The 17,852-nt window shown below is 37.3% G+C and overlaps 1 pseudogene; it reads left to right on the top strand.

Annotated features, from left to right (window-relative positions):
* The first annotated feature begins 7,099 nt into the window (after positions 1 to 7,099).
* Positions 7,100 to 8,202, top strand: LOC121440438 (annotated as a pseudogene).
* The last annotated feature ends 9,650 nt before the right edge of the window (positions 8,203 to 17,852 follow it).

The following is a 17,852-nucleotide window of genomic DNA, read 5'->3' as shown; positions in this document are numbered from 1 at the left end:
GCACTTTAAAAGTTGTCAAAACATATCTTGTACCTTTTAAAATCAAACATCTTTATAAAACTCCTAACTCATTAAAAAAATGTTTAAAGACTCTTAACTTTGGACTTCTATAATATCAAAAATAAATTACCTTTTTATATTAAGAAGAAAGAAGCAGAGCACAGCCTCAATTTCAACAAAGCAAAACTAAATGATAACATTGTAAATAATACAATGTCCAATACAATATTTTGAATTTACTCATGATATCCTGAACTCCTCCAAGAAACTTGGAGTGCTTTATAGGTTCTACCATATGAAGCACACAGAGTTAATTTTCCAGGCTTAATTCTTGCATTTATGTTGTTCATGGTCACCCTGTAGTACTGGTGTCTCAAAGAGACTGATGTCTTCTATTGCTACTAGGTTGCATTTTCACAAATAGCCTCCTGGCACTCTTCGCGGTGGCAAGTCTCAACTTCTCTTCATGAACTTTTTAATTCTTGGCTTTCATTTGCTAGTAAGACTATATCTTCAGCAATTTACTCTCCTGGCTTTTAACAGAACCAAACTTCTGCTGCTCTCCATGGTCCCTTCCTGACTTCAAAAACAGTACCATCTGGGTGACAGTTATTACTAAGTCCACCTGCCAGCACAAGGTACAACCTTGTCTGCCTCTATAACATACCTATCCATACTGTCAGGACACATTTATCAGATTTCATGTCACTGATGCTAGTTTTTTCTTCATCATTCCCTATTTCTCAATTTCACCTTACCAGCATAAATTATCCTTATAAATCAAAGATTTCACATCAATGTTGCTGGTATCTTGTGAAACAAGGCAGACCTTTAGCCCCAGCTAATGAAAACCACAGAAACTCTTTAAAGAATAATTTATTCTTTCTTATACAATATACCTCAACCACAGCATCCTTCCATCTCTCCTTCCAGTAACTTTACATCTCCACTGTCCCTAAAATCCACTTCTCCATTTCCATGCAGAAAGAAGCAGGCTTTCTGGTGATATCAACCAAACTTTACAAAATAAATTTCAATAAAATATGTCTATACTTTCATATAAAGGCTGGATGAAGCAAACCAATAAGAGGAAAACTTACCGCATGAGCAAGCAAATATATCAGTGACCGCTCAATTCCTACCATTTGCAGTCCAATAAAAACTCTAAGCTAAAAACCCACAACACATATGCAGAAGAGGTGGTGGATATCAATAAAGGTTCTATTGAATACTATGGGTAATGTTATTGTTGAGTCCTTGAACAATTTGGCTTCTTCAATCATTCTGCCCCTCTTCTAAAGCATTCCCCTGAACCCCAACTAATATTTGGCTGTGGGGATTTTTCTGCTTCCTTCAGCTGCTGGCAGAAAACTCTCTGATGACAATTGGGCTAGGCACCTATGAGTACAGCAGAATATCATTAGGAAAAATTTGATTGACTGTTTTTGTCAGTTGTGCTTGGTATACCCTAGGTCTCTGAGCCATATGATATCACAATCTTGACCATCTAGGTAGTGTAGTTTGTGAGCTGCCTCTCATTGTGTGGGCCTCAGGTTACAGAAGTCATCGGCTGGCCATTCCCATGAGCTCTAATGTGTGCTGAGTTAATGATGGCTTATGGCTCATGGCTGTGGGTCACAGATTTTGTGGTTGCGTTGTTGTTCCATTGTCGATAATGAGAGTCTAGCCTGATTAATGAAAATGGGGGGTTCAGGCTCCATATCCTTTATTACTAGGTCTCCTTTCTAGGCTCAACCTCATAGGTTCCAGGAAGTTTCAACTGAACAATGTTTTCATATTGCACCTAAATGCCCACATTTTCCAGCCATCTCTCACCATACTTATACCCTCCGCCCCTTTCTTCACAACCTGTTTTTTATTTTACTGTTTCTATCCTCACATACTTCATGTATACACACAAAATCTTTTGTATTTCCCCTTCCCCAAGATATCTGTGTTTATCCCTTTACACCTCTTCTTTTTAACTTATTTCTCTGAATCAGTGGATTATAGTGTGATTACCCTTTTCCTAACAGCTAATACCTGCTTAAAAGTATTATATATCTTTTTATTTCTGGGTCTCTTGTGCCTCACTCAGGATGATTTTGTTCTAGTCCAATTCATTTGCCTTCAAATTTTCTGGTGTCATTTTTTTTTAACAGCTGAGTAACAATTTCCTTGTGTACAATTTCTTCATCTAATCTTCGGTTGAAAGTCATCTAGGTTATTTTCAGTTACTGACTATTATGAATAAAGCTGTTATGAACACAGTTGGTAAATGTCCTTGTGGTAGGGTAGGGTGTGTTTTGGGTATATGCTCAAGGGTGGTATAGCTGGTTCTTGAGGTGCATTAATTCAGTATTTTCCGAGGAACCACCATATTGAATTCCAAATACCTGCATGATTGTGCACTTCTACCAGCAATGGAAGAGTGTTCTCCTTGTTCTGCATCCTTACCAGCATGAGCTTTAATTTGTGTTGTTGAACTTAGTTATTTGGATAGTTGTAAGATGGAATATCAATGTAGTTTTTATGTGTAGTTCCCTGATGGCTAAAGATGTTGGAACATTTCTTTAAGTGTTTCTCAGTCTTTGCAGATTTGTCTAATGAGAATTTGTTATTTTTCTGCCAAATTTTTAAAATTTGGATTGTTTTGTTTGATGATATTCAGTTTTCTGAGTTCTACAGAATTTTATTTTAATTTTAAAAATATACAGTGGCACATATTTTTAAATAAGTCTCAAAATGTAATTTCACGATCAAGTCCTCTATCATCAGAATTTTTCTGAACACCAAGCTTAGAACCCACAATCACTTTTCTTACCCAAAGTCCTTTCACAACGCTCCTAAAACCAGCTTGATAAGGTTTGTCACAGCAATATACCACCATCCTGATGACAATGTCTGTCCTAGTTAAGGTTACTATTGCTATGATGAAAGATTATGATCAAAAACAATTTGGGGAAAAAGGATTTATTTGGCATAAATTTCCATATTATAGTTCATCATTGAGGGAAGTCAAACAGTAACTCAAACTAGGCTGGGACCTAGGCAGGACGTGATGCAGAAGTCATGAATGGGTGGTACCTACTGGCTTTCACATCATGACCTGTTTAGCTCACTTCCTTATGTAACCAAAAATGATTGGCTCATTGGTAGTACAACTAACTATGGTCTTGGCCTTGCTTATAAATTACTAATTAAGAAAATGTCTTGCAAGCATATTTTTGGAGCTGTTTTTTTTCCAAGGGATGCTTCATGCTCTCCAATGACTCTCTCTCTTTCTTGTGTCATGTTAACAGGCAGTGTAATACTATTACCAAGTTGTGAAATCTAAAAACATCATATCAATCTTTAATACCATGATTCTCTACCTGTGCAATAGTATCACAGTATTATTGGAGGTGGTTAATTTAAATGCTGCAATTGGAATATAGGTATACTTCATTGCATGGAACCCATTAGTGGTTCACACAACTATGAACTAGGTTAATGAATCATGTGTGTGTCTGCATGTGCTAGTCAAAGGTACAATTGGCAATCTTAATACTATTCTTTTAATGAAATTTTTACACCATCATAATGACTTCAATAGACCTATTTTATGCCAATAAACAAATTTTATTCTCAATTTTAATCACAAAAGTTTATCTTTTCATTGAACAACAATAAATAAAAATTCATTGCTAAGCAAAGATGTTGAGATGTTACTCTTGAGGGTTCAATCCTAGACAACACATTTATATAATTTCCTTTAAGACTCAGAAAAAAATTGTGAAAGACAGAGTGGCAGGTGTGTGAAAGCTGAAAGATAGGTGAAGGGTTGAAAATATCATCCTATGCTTTCCCAAAATGTTTTGATCATAAATTCTGAATAACTGGGGTAACTTGAACTCTATCCATTACAAGAATGGTTCATAAATTATCTGTAATGGCAAAGAAGGGGCTTTCAAATCTTTCCCTTTTCCCTCTACGCTGTTAGCTTCTAACAGGTTCCTTGAGAGGAGGAAGTGCTGTTTTCAGTAATGTACCTACTCTTCAGTACCTTCTGTTGCAACATATATTCGAAACTCTATGTTGCACAAGCCGACCTGGTTAATCTCAGTGGGAAAAAAAAAACAAATAAATACAAATGTGAAAAATAGATTTGTAGGATAGAGAGAGACTAGAAAGTATGCTTTAGAGATGGGAAAGGATGGATGTTATAGTGTTCAATATGCCTTATGAACATCTGTGAAACTGTGAAAGAATAAATTTAATTATTGTTCAGAACATTTTTGAGGGATCACTAATTCAGAATTGTCCATAACATTCACACATTAATGATCCAATCATCCCCAAAAGGGAGCTCAAAAGCCAAATCTGGCCACAATACTTCCCCAGGATTATACTACTCTAGGAGTCTTTGCTGCCTATTGGGATGAGCCAGCATCACAATTATGCTTGAATAAAGGGAAGAGGAGTGCTCACAGATGTTAAGAGATAGAGCTCTGATGATATGTTTGGAACACTTAGGTACACAGTGATGCTTTCCGCAGATGGTGCTCTCTTCATTTGCATGGAACAACCAATTCATTTCTTTCTCAAGACATTTGAACTGGTGTTCTGTCACCTATTCAGAAAAGTTTCATTATTGCTGAATTCATGCTATTTTGAAAAACATTTATTCTAAGCAGTGTTCCAATGTACAAAATGATATTAAATAACAGGAAGGTTAGTGGAAAGAGACGAGATTTTAAACACAAAATATATGGTTAATTCTTACTGATGTGCTTATTAGATGTGTGACTTTGAATGCAGCATATTCTATCATGAATATTAGCTGGAATACCCTCAGTAAAAATATGGTATCGATTATGTTTACTACGAAGAGTTATTTCTTTAACTGTATAATTTTTTTAAAAAAACTATTTCTCTAGAATTAGAGAAAATACAGAGAATCATCAGGACACACTTCAAAAGCCTTTACTCCACAAAATTGGAAAACATGAAGGAAATGGATAACTTTCTGGATAAATATTACTTACCAAAATTAAATCAAGACCAGATAATCAAATAAAACAGACCTATAACTGCTGAAGAAATAGAAAAAGCTGTCAAAAGTCTCCCAAACAAACAAAGTCCCAAACCAGATGGTTTCATCTCAGAATTATACAAGATTTTCAAAGAAGAAACAATACCAATACTCCTCAAATTATTCCACACAATAGAAACAGAAAGAACATTGTTTAACTCTTTTTATAAGGCTACAATTACCCTGATAACCAACCAACAGAAAGACATTACTAAGAAAGAGAATTACATATCAATCTCACTAATGAATATTGGTGCAAAAATACTAAATAAATACTGGCAAGTTGAATCCAAGAATATATCAGAACCATCATGCACCATGATCAAGTTGGCTTCATACCAGAGATGCAAGGATGTTTCAAAATATGAAAATCTTTCGATGTAATCCACCATATAAACAAACTAAAAAATAAAGACCACATGTTCGTCTCATTAGATGCCAGAAAAGCTTTTGAAAAAATACAACATCCCTTAATGATAAAGATCATGGAGAGAGCAGAGATACAAGGATCATACAAAAACATAATAAAGGCAATATACAGCAAGCCAACAGACAACATAAAATTAAATGGAGAGAAACTCCCAGCAATTCCACTAAAATCAGGAACAATAAAAAGTTGTCTACTCTCTCCAAATGTATTCAATATAGTTCTTGAGGGCCTAGCTAGAGCAATAAGACATCAAAAGGAGAGAAAGTGGATAAAATCAGAAAAAGAGAAGTCATTCTCTTACTATTTGCTGATGATATAGTTTACATAAGCAACCCCAAAAATTCTAACAAGGAACTTCTACAACTCAAAAAAAAAACTTTTAGTAATGTAACAGGATACAAGATTAACTCAAAAAAAAATAAAAAACTCTAGCTCTCATGTACACAGATAATTATAGGTCTGGGAAAGAAATCAGGGAAACATCACCCTTCCTAATATCCACAAATAGTATAAAATATCTCAGAGTAACTCTAACCAAACAAGTGGAAGACTTGTTTGACAAGAACTTTAAATCTTTGAGAAAAATATTGAAGAAGAAATCAGAAAGTGGTAAGATCTCCCATGCTCTTGGTTAGTCAGAATTAACATAGTAAAAATGGCAATTTTATCAAAAGCAATCTATAGATTCAATACAATGTCCATCAAAATCCCAGCAGAAATCTTCACAGCCTTCGAAAGAACAGTACTCAAATTCATATGGAAAGCAAAAAGCCTAGGATAGCCAAAACAATCCTGTACAATAAAAGAACTTCTGGAGGCATCACAATCCCTGACTTCAAACTCTACTACAGAGCTACAGTACTGAAAACAGCCTGTTATTGGCATAAGAACAGACAGGAGGACCAATGGAACCAAAAGGATTAGATTTTAATCCACAAACCTTTGAACACCTGATTTTTGACAAAGAAGCAAAAAATATCAAATGAAAAAGAGAAAGCATATTTAATAAATGGTGCTGACATAACAGGATATCAACATGTAAAAGATTGAAAATAGACCCATATCTATCACCATTCACAAAATTCAAATCCAAATGGATCAAAGACCTCAACATACAGCCAGCCAAACCGAACCTTATAGAAAAGAAAGTGAGAAGTACACTTGAACACATTGGCACAGGAAAATACTTCATAAATATAAAGAACATCAAAAGAACAAGTAATCCAATAATAAAATCAAGTACAGATCTAAGCAGAGAACTCTTAATAGAGGAATATAAAGTGGGTGGAAGACACTTAAGGAAATGTCCAACATCCTTAGTCATCAGAGAAATGCAAATCAAAATAACTCTGAGATTCCATCTTGCACCTGTAAGAATGGCCAAGATCAAAAACACTCATGACAACTTATGCTGGAGAGGTTGTGGGGAAAAGGTTGCTGGTGGGAATGAAAGCTGGTACATTCCCTTTGGATGTTAGGGTTATGATTTCTCAGAAAATTAGGAAACAATCTTCCCCAAGACCCATTCATACTGCTTTTGTGGGCTCCGGGTTCTAGCTGCTCCTCTGCCCTCTCCGCTGCTACCCTTGCTCGACATGCTGCTGGCCACCATCACTGACAAGCAGTAGCTGAGGGTGTCTCCACTGAAGTGACTCAACCTGTCCGAGAAGGAGAACATGCCCCCGAGTCTCAGCGGGACCCACAACCTGGCAAGCAAGGCTGCCAGGAAAATCTTCCTGGACCCGGCCGAACCAGAAAGTAAAGAATCTACTAAGCCCAGCATTGAGGATGAGCCCTTACTGAGAGAAAATCCCCGCAGCTTCCTTGTCTTTCCTATCGAGTACCATGATATCTGGCATTGTACAAGAAAGACAAGGCCTCCTTCTGGATGGCTGAGGAGGTGGACCTCTCCAAGGATATTCAACACTGGGAAGCGCTGAAACCCGACGAGGGACATTTTATATCCCATGTCCTGGCTTTCTTTGTGGCGAGTGATGGATTAGTCAATGAAAACTTGGTGGAGCGCTTTAGCCAAGAAGTTCAGGTTACAGAGGCCCGCTGTTTCTACGGCTTCCAAATTGCCATGGAAAACATGCATTCTGAAATGTACAGTCTCCTCATCGTCACTTACATTAAAGATTCCAAAGAGAGGGAATATCTTGTCAATGCTATTGAGACAATGCCTTGTGTGAAAAAGAAGGCCGACTGGGCCGTGCATTGGATTGGGGACAAAGATGCTACTTATGGAGAACGAGTTGTGGCTTTTGCTGCTGTAGAAGGGATCTTCTTCTCTGGCTCTTTTGTGTCAATATTCTGGCAGAGATGACAGTTTACACTGTGACTTTGCCTGCCTGATGTTCAGGCACCTGGTACACAAGCCGTCGGAGCAAAGAGTACAAGAAACATAATGAACACAGTGAGGATAGAGCAGGAGTTTCTCACGGAGGCCCCGCCTATGAAGCTCATCAGGATGAACTGCCCCCTGATGAAGCAGTACATCGAATTCGTGGCAGACAGACTTATGCTGGAGCTAGGGTTCAGCAAGATTTTCAAAGTAGAAAATCCGTTTGACTTCATGGAAAATATTTCACTACAAGGGAAGACAAACTTCTTTGAGAAGCAAGTGGGCAAGTGTGAGAGGATGGGGGTGATGTCAAATTCAGCAGAGAATTATTTTACCTTGGATGCTGACTTCTGAGTAAACTGCCTGCTCTTTGCTGATTATTGTTCTCCCCTTGTCATAAAAATAACAGCAAAAGTAATCAATTTGCTACACCTTGAATTGTCATTGAATTTGTTAACTGGTATCTAAAAACTGGGTAGCTACCTCAGTTGGTCCCTTTTTGCTAGTTGTGTCACTAGAAGAAGGAAGGATGTTAAAGGTACTCGGATTCTTAGGGGGGATTCTGCCCTTGGCTTCTGGGAGTAGTGTGATAGCCTTTGGCCCCAAGCACCAACAGACCCAGTCTCTATGAGAGGTGACCCTCCAGCAAGCAGGATTCAACATTTGTTGCCACAAGACTGTTTAAAAGATGTCAGCCTCATTCACTGCTTCCCACGGACTCTAGCGTTTGCTTAAGTTCGTAAATAAAACTAGCACTTTGCACACAAACATAGTACTGTCAAGGGGGAAAGCCTGCTTTATTTGGTTTCTACATCAAGCACTAAGTAGTATTTTGTAAGAAGAGTGTTGCCAAGCTTAATTCTTCAGTGAATTAATTAAGATGCTTCATCAGCGTTGAAGTCAGTCCTGTGCAATCTAGGCATTAGCCTGCTGGTGCTAATCATGTACAGGGTGTCTGTGTGAGACCCCATAGATCAGAGCATCTCTGCTTCACAGAACCTCCAACTTTGAGTCACTAGAGACTTCGGCATTATTTGGTACACTTACTGGCTGGCCCAGGCCCACTCATCATTTGTGAAAAGCAGTATTATTTTTTTCAAATTATTCTTTGCCCCATTTCTAGTTAGTGCAGAGTCTTGAAAAGGCTTTGTAGATAGGATTTCCAGTGGTAGCCCATGCACCAGTCTTGATTTTTGTCAGTGGTAAAGTCAGGGCTGAAGTCAGCTTTCCTAAAAAATGCAGATTTTTGAGTGTGTGAACAGGTACTATTGAAATTTGATCCACTTATTAACCCTGACTAGGCCTAGAACTTGCTGTGCAGATTAGGTCAGCCTCTTAAACTTACCTCTGTCTCCCAAACACTGGGATTAGGGTTTGTGCCACAATGCCCAGCTTTACCTGGAAAATTTCTACTGTACACCTGAAACTGTACTGTGTGGGCTGTTAATGTGTGTTCAGTTCAGATTGCAGGCTGAAATGTAGACAGTAGATGCACCTAACAGGCAGTGTGAATTCATCTGTTCTGTGCATTGATCTCTTTTCATGTTTTTGGAACAAAATCCAGAATCCACCTAGTGAGTTTGAGGCTAGTTAGGGGTACATACATGAAGCTGTCTTAAAACCCAAAACAATGAAAGCAAGCATATTGGTTACCTGGAGTAATTCACATTGGTTTCTGGCTTCCTTGCTAGCTGATGCTATTGTGTTTCAGCAGTTTGACCCCTGATTTTCTTTATTGTATATTTCCATATTTCTGTAATATGAGATCCTTTGTACCTTTTAAATTATTGTCACTGAAAATTAATAAACTGAAGTCTTAATGGCATGACAAAAAATACTGCTTTTGTGTATATTTCCAAAGGCGGCTCAATTGTGCCTCAAGGACATGTGCTCAGCTATGTTCATAGCAATATTGTTTGTTAAAGACAGGACCTAGAAACAATCTAAGTATCCCTTAACCAAAGAATGAATATGGAAAATGTTGTGCATTTACACAATGGAGTACTATACAGCAGAAAAAGACAACCAACCAACCAACCAAACAAACAAACAAAATGACATTTTGAACTTTGCAGGAAAATGGATGAAGCTAGAAAACATCATTTTGAGTAAGATAACCCAGCCACAGAAAGACAATTATCACATGTACTTACTCATAAGTGCTTTTTAAACATAAAACAAAGAAAATCAGCCCACAAATTACTATCCTACAGAACCTAGATAACAATGAGTACTCTAAAAGAGATATACATAGATCTGTTCTATGTGGAAAGTTGAAAATGATAAGATCTGAGAAAATTGGGAGAATGGGGACCTTGGGAAAGGGTTAAAGAGGAGGGGAAAGGCAGGGAGGGGAGCAGAGAAAAATGTAGAGCTCAATATAAATCAATAAAAAAAGAAAGTGACAAAGCATTTTGGAAAAAGGGTCATTCCTATGCTATGCCTATGAATCTATGTTCACAGTGGTTCTTATATAACATCCAACTGTTACATATTCTACATGTGCTTTCACAACTATAATGCATATTATCTTGCAGGTACATTCTTAAAGTTAAAATCCTGAATATCCGTAAAAACAAAAACAAAATCAAGTAGTTAAATATAAGTAATTATGTAAGTAAAGCAAGTAATGTCCTCTGGCTATATGATAAAATATAGATCACTTCTTTAAAATATAAAAATAAGACTATATAAGACAACAAATGACAAGGCATTGAAAAATTAAAATGCAAAAACATGGGCCAGCAATATGTCATAGTAAATAAGTCACATGCCAGTAATATGACTATCTGAAGTCAATCTCTAAGACCAGCATCTTAAAATGAGAGAAAGGACTCCTCTACATATATACAATGACACAAATAATCACCCACACACAAATGAATAAAAGTAAATGCAAAAATAGAACATAACACAAAATAATGTATATGTACAAGTCAAGCAAAAGTACTATGTTGCTTGAAAACGTACAGGTGAAGCAAGAGAAATCTAATTATTTTCTACTCAATTCTCATTACTTACGTTAGAGAAAAAAATCCTAGACATTGTTTTTTTAAATACTTATATACATTTCTACGTAACAAATCTCCAAAATCTTTCTTATGATTAACAATGAAGCCAATATATTTAGTGACAATTATCTTTCCATTATTGTTATGAATTTTTACATATTCCATGTAAACATAACTAACTCAAGATAGAACTGATCAAGTTTCAATAGATATCTAAGAGGTTAATTTGATTAAATAATAGTGAAATAATGTTAAGCAGTTCATGAATGGAAAAGTCTATATTTCTATTCCTAATAACTTTTATGTCTTTTGTTTCTGTTTACAGTTGAGTACTGCAAATATATAGTTATGGATATTCATAGTCATACTTAAAATGAAGGGACATTCTTCTTTTGGTTTCTAGAGCTTTTTCTGAGCACTCATATAAACAAATTGCATCTGAAAACTTACACAATAAAATTTAAAAATTATAAACATCTTATTTACTTGATAAGGGTTGAAATATATAAATGCATATATATATATATAATATTTACTTATTTTTATGTGTTGTATCATGATTAATAACAAAAGTCAGACACATATATTGGGGTTCAACCTGAAGACAAGAAAGGCAAAGCAGCCCACGTCTGGTTCTTACCTCAACCTCAGGCAAAAATGATTTTATTCTGCCTCCAGAAATCGCAGAATGAGATTTAGCACTGTCTCCTCCCATTTTATATTTCTCTCTTTGGCTTGGATTTAAGGCATGCACCCCTGGGATTAAAGGCATGTATCAATGGGTTTCTAGGACAAACTAGTGTGGCTACTGTGATTTAAGGTGCATGTTACCAAAGCCTGGTCTATAAGGTAGAAAAGTGGAGTTGATTTATTTTCTGATCTTAAGGCAAGCTTTATTTATTAAAATACAAATGAAATGCTACCACAGTTTATAAGCATTTTAACAACATCTATGTTTGTTCACCGCATGCCTTCCTGGTATCCCTAGAAGGCATAACAAGGAAAATATCCCCTTAATGGAAGTTATGGACAATTGTGAGCCACCCTGTGGATATATGTGATTAAAACCAGGCCCTTTATAAGAGCAGATAGTACTCTTAAATATTGAGCAATCTCTTCATCCCTTGCATATAGCTTTGATTAACATTTAGCTGATCAATTATTTTGCTTAAGAAAAACACGGCAAATGTGATAGCATATCATCCACATATACTCCTTCTGATGAAATTTTAGACATTTTACTATGTGAATTTGATGTGACATGAGAATTATTGATATTAGCATATTGTGATTGTATTAATAAGAATATTCTGCATAGGCTCATGTATTTGTTGAATTGGTCCTCAGTTGGTCGTATCGTTTGAGGAGGTTTAGGAAGTGTGACCTTCTTGGAAGAATTATGCTTCGGGACCAGCTTTGAATGTTTATAGTGTTATATGATATCTGCATTCTGCATTTGCTTGCAGTTGAAAATGTAAGCCATTCTCCTTTGGCCAACATGTGTGTCTCTTTTTGCCATCTTTCCAATCAATGATATACACTTATTTCTCTATAACCATAAAACACTAAAATTCTTCCACAAGTTTCTTTGAACAATATTCTTCATAGCACCATAAAAAACAAACTATAGCACTTTCATAATGAGATGAGTTCATATATAATTAGTATTTCTTTATGATACTCTGATAGTTGACATTGATATGTACTTAGAGTTTTGAATTTTTTTTGGGGGGGGAGTTCTTACTTGAAGCTACTTTCTGTTTTTAATCTGTTTTTTGGCTATTATTTTTCGGATATTTTTAAATTTGCCTATTATAATTTTTATATTGCATGTTAACAATTTTTCTCTTTTTACAGAATTTCTGCTTTCCCCATTTTGTTTTCTCCATTTACCATTGAGAAGTGTTTCAATTATTGTTATCACATGTGATTTGGTTTAATTAAACTTAAAATTTCATTACTTTTGGAATAGACTGTATTTGGCCACTAAAATTAGAACTTTCTTTTTATTTCCATTTTTGTATTGAGAAAAGGAGAAAAAAAACCCAAGTTTCCACCTCCTCCCAGCCTCCCATTTCCCTCCCCCTCCTCCCACCTTTCTCCCCCTCCCCCCACTCCTCTGCCCCTCCCTCTCCAGTCCAAAGAGCAGTCAGGGTTCCCTGCCCTGTGGTAAGTCCTAGGTCCTCTCCTCTCCGTCCATTTCTAGGAAGGTGAACATCCAAACTGGCTAGGCTCCCACAAATCCAGCACATTATGTAGGTTCAAAACCCCATGCCATTGTCCTTGGGTTCTCATCAGCCCTCATTGTTCGCCATGCTCAGAGAGTCCAGTTTTATCCCGTGCCTTTTCAGTCACAGTCCAGCTGGCCTTGGTGAGCTCCCAATAGATCAGCTCCACTGTCTCAGTGGGTGGGTGCACCCTCGTGGTCCCGACTTCTTTGCTCATGTTCTCCCTCCTTCTGCTCCTCATTGGGACCTTGGGAGCTCAGTCCAGTGCTCCAGTGTGGGTCTCTGTCTCTATCTCCATCCATGACCAGATGAAGGTTCTATGATGAAATGCATATTCGTCAGTATTGCTATAGGATAGGGTCATTTCAGGTTCCCTATCCTCAGCTGCCCAAGGAACTAACTGGGGACCTTGGCTAGGGCATCTGGGAGCCACTCTAGGTTCAAGTCTCTTGCCAACTCTAAGGTGGCTCCCTTAACTAAGAATTGTGCTTCCGTGCTCCCCTATCCAACCTTCCTTTATCCAAATCCTCCTTTTTCCCAAAGTTCCCCCCATTCTCCCCTTCTCCCTTTTCTCTCCCCATCTCCCCTTACCCCCATCCCACCCCACCCCCAAGATCTCAATTTTCTCCCCGGCCATTTTGTCTACTTCCCATAGCCAAGAGGACAACTATATGTTTTTCCTTTGGTTCACCTTCTTACTTAGCTTCTTTGGGATCACCAATTGTAGACTCTGCGACCCTTCTTTATGGCTAGAAACCAATTATGAGTGAGTACATCCCATATTCATCTTTTTGGGTCTGGGTTACCTCACTCAGGATAGTGTTTTCTATTTCCATCCATTTGCATGCAAAATTCGAGAAGGCATTGTTTTTTACCGCAGCGTATTACACTAATGTGTAGATATTCCACACTTTCTTCATCCGTTCTTCCATTGAAGGGCATCTAGATTGTTTCCAGGTTCTGGCTATTACAAATAATACTGCTATGAACATAGTTGAGCAAATGCTTTTTTCATATGATCGGGCATCTCTTGGGTATATTCCCAGGAGTGGTATTGCTGGGTCCAGGGGTAGGTTGATCCCGAAAATCCTGAGAAACCGAAACACAGATTTCCAAAGTGGTTGCACAAGATTGCATCCCCACCAGCAATGGATGAGGGTACCCCTTCCTCCACAGCCTCTCCAGCAAAGGCTATCATTGGAGTTTTTTATTTTAGCCATTCTGACAGGTGTAAGATGATATCTCATAGTTGTTTTGATTTGCATTTCCCTGATCGCTAAGGAGGTTGAGCATGACCTTAAGTGTCTTTTGGCCATTTGAACTTCCTCTGCTTAGAATTCTCTGTTCAGTTCAGTGCCCCATTTTTTAATTGGGTTAATTAGCATTGTAAAGTCTAGTTTCCTGAGTTCTCTATATATTTTGGAGATCAGACCATTGTCTGTTGCGGGGTTGGTGAAGATCTTCTCCCAGTCAGTAGGTTGCCTTTTTGTCTTGGTGACAGTGTCCTTTGCTTTACAGAAGCTTCTCAGTTTTAATAGGTCCCATTTATTCAATGTTGCCCTTAATGTGTGTGCTGTTGGGATTACACATAGGAAGCGATCTCCTGTGACCATCTGCTGTAGGGTACTTCCCACTTTCTCTTCAATCAGGTTCAATGTGTTCTGACTGATAGAGAGGTCTTTAATCGATTTGGATTTGAGTTTTGTGCATGGTGATAGATATGGGTCTATTTTCATTCTTCTACAGGCTGACCTCCAGGTATGCCAGCACCATTTGTTGAAGATGCTTTCTTTCTTCTATTGTATACTTTTGGTTCCTTTATCAAAAATGAGGTGTTCATAGGTTTGTGTGTTAAAATTCGGGTCTTCTATACGATTCCATTGGTCGACTTCTCTGTTTTTATACCAGTACCACACTGTTTTCATCACTGTAGCTCTGTAATAGAGTTTGAAGTCAGGGATGGTAATGCCTCTAGACAATCCTTTATTGTATAGGATTGTTTTGGCTATCCTGGGTTTTTTGTTTTTCCATATAAAGTTGATTATTGTCCTCTCAAGATCTGTGAAGAATTTTGATGGGACTTTGATGGGGATTGCATTAAATCTTTAAATTGCATTTGGTAGAATTGCCATTTTTACTATGTTGATCCTCCCAATCCAAGAGCAAGGAATGTCCTTCCATTTTCTGGTATACTCCTCAATTTCTTTCTTCAATGCCTTAAAGTTCTTGTCAAATAGATGTTTCACTTCCTTGGTTAGAGTTATCCCAAGATATTTTATGCTGTTTGTGGCTATCGTGAAAGGTGAAGCTTCTCTGATTTCCCTCTCTGCTTCCATATCCTTTGTGTATAGGAGGGCGACTGATTTTTTGGAGTTGATCTTGTATCCTGCCACATTACTAAAGGTGTTTATCAGCTGTAAAAGTTCTTTGGTGTAGTTTTGGGGGTCGCTTATGTACACTATCATATCATCTGCAAATAATGATAGTTCCACTTCTTCCTTTCCAATTTGAATCCCCTTGATCCCCTTATGTTGTCTTATTGCTATTGCTAGAACTTCAAGCACTATATTGAAGAGGTATGGCAAGAGTGGACAGCCTTGTCGTGTTCCTGAGTTTAGTGGGATGGCTTTAGGTCTCTCCATTTAATTTGATGTTAGCTGTCGGCTTACTATATATTGATTTTATTATATTTAGGTATGACACTTGTATCCCTAATCTCTCCAATACTTTTATCATAAAGGGATGTTGAATTTTGTCAAATGCTTTTTCAGCATCTAATGAAATGATCATATGGTTTTTTTCTTTCAGTTTATTTATATGCTGGATTACATTGATAGATTTTCGTATGTTGAACCAGCCCTGCATCTCTGGGATGAAGCCTACTTGATCATTATGGATAATTTTTCTAATGTGTTCTTGGATACGGTTTGCCAGTATTTTGTTGAGGATTTTTGCATCGATGTTCATGAGTGAGATTGGCCTGTTATTCTCTTTCTTGGTTGAGTCTTTGTGTGGTTTTGGTATCAGAGTGACTGTAGCTTCATAAAAGGAATTTGGCAATGACTCTTCTGTTTCTATATTGTAAAATACATTAAGGAGTATAGGTATTAGTTCGTCTTGGAAGTTCTGGTAGAATTCCACATTGAATCCGTATGGTCCTGTGGTTTTTTTGGTAGGGAGATTTTTGATAACCTCTTCTAATTCTTCGCGACTAACAGGTCTATTTCAATTGTTCACCTGGTCCTGGTTTAACTTTGGTATATGGTATTTATCTAAAAAATGTGTCCATTTCCTTTACATTTTCCAGTTTTTTGCATATAGGCTTTTGTAGTAAGATCTAATGATTCTCTGAATTTCCTCTGTGTCTGTGGTTATGTCCCCCTTTTCATTTCTGATCTTATTAATTTGCAAATTCTCTCTCTGCCGTTTGATTAGTTTGGATAGGGGTTTGTCGATCTTGTTGATTTTCTCCAGGAACCAGCTTTTTGTTTCATTGATTTTTTTGTATTGTTTTCTGTGTTTCTATTTTATTGATTTCAGCCCTCAGTTTGATTATTTCCAGTCTTCTACTCCTCCTAGGTGAGTCTGCTTCTTTTTTTTCTAGAGCTTTCAGGTGGGCTGTTAAGTCTCCAATGTGAGCTTTCTCTGTTTTCTTTAAGTGGGCACTTAGTGCTATGAACTTTCCTCTTAACACTGCTTTCATAGTGTCCCATAATTTTAAGTATGTTGTTTCTTTATTATCATTGAATTCCAGGAAGACTTTAATTTCTTTCTTAATTTCTTCCTTAATCCAGGTATGGTTCAGTAGATGACTGTTCAGTTTCCATGAGTTTGTCGGCTTTCTGGGAGTAGCATTGTTGCTGAATTCTAACTTTAATCCATGGTGATCTGATAAGACACAGGTGGTTACTAATATTTTTTTGTAACTGTGGATGTTTGCTTTGTTACCGACTATGTGGTCGATTTTTGAGAAGGTTCCATGAGCTGCAGAGAAGAAGGTATATTCTTTCCTATTTGGGTGGAAAGTTCTATATATGTCTGTTAAGTCCATTTGATTCATTACCTCCATTAATTCTCTTATTTCTCTGTTAGGTTTCTGTCTGATTGACCTGTCCATTGGTGAGAGAGGAGTGTTGAAGTCTCCTACTATTAGTGTGTGCCGTTTGATGGCTGCCTTGAGTTTTAGCAATGTTTCTTTTATGTACGTGGGTGCTTTTATATTAGGGGCATAGATGTTCAGGATTGCGACTTCATCCTGATGAACTGTTCCTGTTATGAGTATAAAATGCCCCTGTCCATCTCTTCTGATTGATTTAAGTTTGAAGTCTACTTTGTTAGAGTTTAGTATGGCCACACCTGCTTGTTTCTTAGGTCCATTTGCTTGATACACCTTTTCCCAGCCCTTTACTCAGAGTAGGTGCCTGTCTTTCTGGTTGAGGTGTGTTTCTTGTAAACAGCAGAATGTTGGACCCTGTTTTCGTATCCAGTCTCTTTGCCTGTGCCTTTTAATAGGTGAGTTAAGTCCATTGACATTAAGTGATATTAGTGACCAGTAGTTGTTAACGCCGGTCATTTTTTTAGTAGTAGAGTTTGTGTTTTTCCCTTTTTTGATTTGTGTTTGTGAAGGGTCTCTAGATGTCTGAGTTATTGTGGTCATTGTTGGACTCCTTGGTTAGTGATTTTCCTTCTATTACTTTCTGTAAGGCTGGATTTGTGGCTGCGTATTGTTTAAATTTGTTTTTATCCTGGAAAATTTTATTTTTTC

Source organism: Microtus oregoni, unplaced genomic scaffold, assembly GCF_018167655.1.
Source record: "Microtus oregoni isolate MIOR12 unplaced genomic scaffold, Mior012 000067F_ref0000223, whole genome shotgun sequence".
NCBI lineage: Eukaryota > Metazoa > Chordata > Mammalia > Rodentia > Cricetidae > Microtus > Microtus oregoni.
This window is presented reverse-complemented; position numbering and strand designations above follow the sequence as displayed.